We start from the raw sequence: 6,000 nt of genomic DNA on the forward strand, positions 1-6,000 counted from the left end.
CTATGGTGAAATCAAGCATGCAGCGTTAGTCAACAGAAAGCTAAAGGTAGTTTAACACACTCACCTGGTCAGAATGAGTCAGTACCAGCTGGAAGGTGAAAAGCTGGTTCTGGTTCTGGTGGTAAAATCCAGAGTTTAGGAGCTGACTCCAAAAATCACTGACGAGGCGATGCAGCCCAGAGAAAATCAAAGTGTGAAATCGAGAGCTAATAACTTAGCACTCCTTATCCGCGACACTAAGCTGCAAAAAATGTCCTTCCTACTACACACACAGTCTGATTTTATCTAGCTGTCTTGTTCACTTCACCACTAACCTTTATTTTGACATGTAAGCTAGCTAGCCGCGTGAATAACACACATCAACATGAGGCTAAGCTAGCTAACGGCTAACGGCTGTCAAGCACTAAGTAGCTAGCAAAGTTTCCCCTAAAAATGGCGGCGAGGAGAATCACCTCCCTTCCATTGTAGAGGTGGGAAAGAAGGTGCAAATGAATCGAGTCAGAGTCAGAGAGCTACATTCAGCTTTCAGGAAGGAGAGAGCACACGTGTGGCAGGTTTTAGGAGAGTCCTGCGGGTCCTGCTGCTGCTGCTGATGCTGTCCAGTGGTATCCTACTGGGTGTATGTGGTCCCCCTCCCCTCCCTTATCAGAGTTTGGGACTGCTGTGCTGTAAGGGCTGTAAGCCATCCAACAAATGCAAGCATAGATAGGTGTGAGGTGTGGATGGAGAGCCATGCACATTATGATGACTTTCAATACTTGCATTATGCATCATGCACAGGGGCGTGTCCAGGGCATAGAGGTCCAGAAGGGTGGCCAAGGGTGGCACTGGCACCCCATGAAATCCAATTGGCCACCCCAAAATCCGAAACTATGATTGGCTGTTTGCCTTGTCAGAGGTGGGGTTTCTGTTAAAATCTGTCATTTGGGATGAGTTAAAATGCTGGCAGTAGATTTCTTTATTAGTGCCCTCAAATGTGACTTTGAAAAAACATCTTTTGTAAGTCCTTAAAGAATTAAGCCTAGAAGATTTATGCCACTTTTTCATGTTTTTTTTTAAGCTAAAAGGAATATAACAACTGTTTGATACTTTAATAAATGTAGGTTGTGAAAACAGAGAGCATAAATGTTATTCATTTGTAAATGCACTGGCCATCCCTGCCTATGTGAGAGCCTCAGTTGGGCCACCCCGGTCAACAAGTTCTGGACACGCCCCTGATCATGCACAGGGGCGTTGTAGTGGGAGGAGGAAAGTGGGACTGACTACCTCTGGCCCAAGTGGGGAGGGGGGCCCTTAAAGCTCCTGTTGGTAGGAATGGTGTCAAAATCTGGAGTTTGAGGTCTTAATGGGAAAATATGAATGGTTCAGTATTTGTAAGGAAAAAACTAGAGCAACAGTGGCAGAAAGAATGGACAGAAGAAAAAAGAGGAAGGCAGTATTTCTCTGTGCAGCCATTAATTAAAAAGAAAAGGATGGGGTTAAAGACTGGGTGGAGGAGGGATGAGGTGGTCCTAAACCAGGCTTAAACTGGGACACTGTGGGCTGGCCAAATACCTTAAAGTCATAGGGAAACATTCAGATGGATTATGTCAGTGCGGGACGCCTGAAACAATTCAGCATGTAATTTTCTCTTGAAGAAGATAAGGGCATGAAAGGTGGATATCGTACAGAGAATTGTCAGATCTGGGGGTCTCTCTCTTTTCCTTTAAGACTAACTTTACCGCTGATACGCAGTTACCACTAATTTGTTGAGCAGTTTTACAGTTTTTAAAATCAACTGGGCTGTATGCCAGAATATAAATAGGTATTAAAACCTAGCCTGTGGAGGTCAGCATTACACTCCTCAGTGTACAGCCTTCCAGAATATCATTCGAAGAAGATGGTGTCAAAAATTTTACTTTTTTTCTGCTGGTTTTGGAGAAAAGGTCATAATGCTCATCGGTACTCATCGGTAAGTGGAGTAATTTGAGACTATTGTGAAATCTCTGCATTTTCAAATGCCTTTATATCAAGCAATGTTATTATTCCCCTCTCTCCTGTTATGACGGACCAATCATAGCTAATCTCCAATCCTCTGTCCTGATTGGTTAAGGGACGGCCCCTACTGTGTCCTCCGATTGGTTATGAGTCCGGCACTATCATGACTGCACACGCCGATTTGGTTGGGGGGCTAAGAGGAAATCTGCGTTGGGAGGAATAGTGTTGACATTCGAAGTCCTCTCTCTGAACAGATGTTTACTCTGAGACTACCATCAGCAGCTTTAAGCCTAACCTACATTTTCTATCTAATGAAGCTAACAGCTTCCAAAGTGTAAGGAAAACAACAACAACAAAACAAAAACAGGTAAACCATGAACACTTAAAGACTTCAAAAACTGATTTGCATACCATTATTTTTAAAATCAAAAGTGAATCACAAGCATTTAAATGTTTACTGGCATCATTCAGCAATTTAGTCCAAAATTAAATTAGATTAAACAATATTGTTTTTCCGATTAACTTCACATTTTCTTCCTCACTCATTTAGTGGCGCCCCCTATGGATGGCCAGCGCCACTAGCATTTCCCTATACTGCCTATGCCACGGGCCAACCCTGATCATGACTTTCAACACTTGCATTGTGCATCATGCAGAGATACCAAATTGAGGGATGTTTGTCTCCTCACCTTGTCTCCTTGTGTGTGTTTGTTTGACCTTAGGCACACTGTCACTGAGCTTCTAACCTGATTAACCTGATTAACAGTTCCAGTCTTGACCTCTACTATAAATAAACCCTCTTCCACTAACACATAATGATGAAACTTTGCTACTTATCCTCAAACTATGGCAGATCTTCTCAAGATGTCAGGAGCAGGGATCAAGGTCCATCCAGCATTCTGCTGTGCAGGGATCAGTCATTCAGTTATTGTTTTATCTCCAGAATGAGGAGTGGGAGTGGGGTCCTAAATCAAGCACCAATGTTTTATGTTGTAAAATAACAACATGCATTGTTTAGATCATCTGTCAGTTTGAAGTGATTCTGCATGTGCAACCTCTTACAGTCCAAGCACAAGAAGCTGTTTTGTATGACTTAGTATTGCATGGTTATGTAATATAGAGTACGGTTATGGGAACAGAATATTTGTGGGAAACGTGCCAATGTCAGATGGTGCAATATATAGTCTAAAGCAGGTCCAACACCTCAGCACTCATATAGCTGACACATTTCCATATCTGACACTTCCATTTCTGTTTTGTTTACATCAGAGGCGCATGCATGCAAGTAGCCATGTGTGCAGCTGCAGCCTCTGTTTATTTAATATTCATAGGAATGCAGTTCATCAAGATGGACTAGTTCTCCCATGAAAAAAAAAACAACAACTTATTACATCAGCGCAAAACGTGACACCACATCTCAAAGGATTACGCATGTAGGTGTAATCTGCAGGAGAATATATGGGATGTATGCGCTGTGCATGGCAGCAGAGAGGTTAAAGATGGGCATTCCACAACAGGCTGCAGGCTGAGGGACCAATCAGCGTGCAGAGCAGGGCTCAGAGGGCTTTGATTGGTTGCCTGGTAGCCCTGTTGTCATGATGATGGGAATCAGGTCCTGCCTGTGTGGTCTGTATCCAGGCACAGAAGTATACTGAAGCAAATGATATGGATGGATAGGCTGCAGAACTTTGTGTCCCTAGAACGCACGCACGCACACGCACGCATCCACAAACACACACACACATTTCTCCTTTACTATAAGAATGGATGATTCTTCAAACTTAAATATATTTGTTATGATTTTGCTTCAGATTTCACTGCTTTAGCTTCCTGCTGTAGAGACCAATGAGTCATATCATGTAGTTGTAAACAGTAGAGAGCCTCCAAGCACTTATCTCACCTTATATGCACTTAAAGGGACCTAACCCTGCCTGGGAGTACTGGGAATCTTACATTTGTTCATATATATTGCCCCCTAAATTACAATTAAATGTCTTAACCCAAGCCATCCAGTCCCATGAGCTATGTCTGGATAATGTTCATTTAAAGTCTTTTATTTCAGATGAAACCTCAGACATTATCTCTCTATTTCATAGATCCATGCAGACATTATAAGACCCAGTGCTCACTGCTTTGTTTAATTACACTCACATGTGCCTTCTTCAACAACCACATGAGGGCACACATGTAAAGGTTTTGATGGAGGAATAATTTACTGCAGAAGAAATTATTAGTGAGTACTGTAGTATGCAATGTTTGTCTTGGTATAAATTCCTTCTATGTTTATTTTTGCAGATTCTACCTCATTTGTTGTATCCATCTTACCTCTGAATCGCACTGTGTGTTTCATACTGTGTATGTTTTTAATAAGCTGGTGCAATTGTATTTGTGCAATAATTTACCTCATTATCTACTCATAAGATAGAAGTGTACATAGTGTGTATACATCTGTTATATTTACTATTTATCGGTCTTAAAACAGATTTTTACTCCTTGGCTTTTAACCCAGCATGAGAGTTGTGTGGTCTCTGTTCTTTTATTGTATTTTTATTTGCTCTTACAGTGTTTTTATTCTATTTATTTATTTTATAGTGTTGTATTTGTTTCATCATGATTCTTTTATTGTATTCTATTTTATTGTCTGACGTTTTGTGTTCTGTGTTTTAACTTATTTTACCTCACTGTGCAGCACTTTGCTTAACTTGATTGTTTTTTAAATGTGCTATATAAATAAAGTGGATTGGATATGTGCTATATTTTATGTTATTTTACCTTTATCATTGCTATTATTATTGTTATTATATTTTTAACTATGTAAGTACATTGCTGTATTCCCCTGTCCCGTGTTTATAAGCTGCTGTAACAAAAGAATCTCGCCCAATGAGGGGATCAATAAAGTATATATCTTATCTATTTTCAGTTTGTGGACAATTGATTCATTGAGAAGTCTGAGGTCCTCTAATCAGGGTTTGCTGGCTGTCCCTTGCACCAGATTAAAAACTAAGGGTGACTGTGCTTTTGAGGTTGCTGCTCCACAACTTTGGAACAGTATTCCACCGGAACTGAGAGCTGTGGACGCTGTGGTCATTTTTAAAAAGCAGTTGAAAACCTATTTGTTTAGACAAGCCTTTGATTGACCTGTCTGTTTTTATGTCTGTTGTGTTTATGTATTTTGTCTGCTTCAATGTAATTCTTGCTATGTCTTGCTTTTTATTCTATTCTGTTATTGTGAAGCACTTTGTGACTTTACTATTATTACTCTACTCAGTCTTCACACTACTCCCCTCCGGTCGCAGGTACAGATCCCCTTACTGTAGGCGAGCCCGGTTTGGCAGAAGCTTCGTCCCATCGGCCATAGCACTGCTAAACAGAATGCCACTGTAATGTGTTCGGTGTGTTTATATGTGTCCGGTGTGCATATTTGTGTCCAGTGTGTTCATATGTGTTCGGTGTGTTTTATATGTGCCCAGTGTGTGCATATGTGTCTGGTGTGTATATTTGTGGGATGCGGGGCACCATTGCTGTGAGGCTGGGTGGATGGTTATGGTTATTGTGTTCATACATGTATTCCTGTACAGACGGTGGCAACAAATCTCCTTATTAAGGACAAATAAAGATCTATCTATCTATCTATCTATCTATCTATCTATCTATCTATCTATCTATCTATCTATCTCTCTATTATTAAAGTTATTTTTTGGGGTCTTTTTTGCCTTTATTGATAGGACAGCTGAAGAGAGACAGGAAATGTGGGGAGTAGAAAGAGGAGGAAGACATGCAGTAAATGGTCAACAAGCCGGGAGTCGAGCCGGCGACCTCTGCGACAAGGACTATAGACTCTATAAGTGGGGTGCTTAGACTGCTAGGCCGCCAGCGCCCCAACACTACTACTACTACTACTACTACTACTACTACTAGTACTACTACCACTACTACTACTCCATGCATGTGATTATTCCAGCGCTGCATTATGTTCTTTTATGTTCACATTGTGATCTAAACACATACAAAAACAGAAGTCCT

The 6,000-nt window shown here is 41.0% G+C and overlaps 1 protein-coding gene across 2 annotated transcripts in view; it reads right to left on the bottom strand.

The window, feature by feature from the left end:
• taok1b (TAO kinase 1b) overlaps positions 1–733 on the bottom strand; it is a 31,079-nt gene extending 30,346 nt beyond the window's left edge. For both annotated transcript variants that reach the window (XR_004631253.1, XM_034683463.1), the window contains exon 1: positions 65–733. The gene's annotated coding sequence lies outside the window, so the exon portion shown is untranslated. The remainder of the gene's footprint in view (positions 1–64) is intronic.
• Positions 734–6,000: the final 5,267 nt, after the last annotated feature.

The sequence above is a fragment of the Notolabrus celidotus genome, chromosome 5 (genome assembly GCF_009762535.1).
Source record: "Notolabrus celidotus isolate fNotCel1 chromosome 5, fNotCel1.pri, whole genome shotgun sequence".
Taxonomy (NCBI): domain Eukaryota; kingdom Metazoa; phylum Chordata; class Actinopteri; order Labriformes; family Labridae; genus Notolabrus; species Notolabrus celidotus.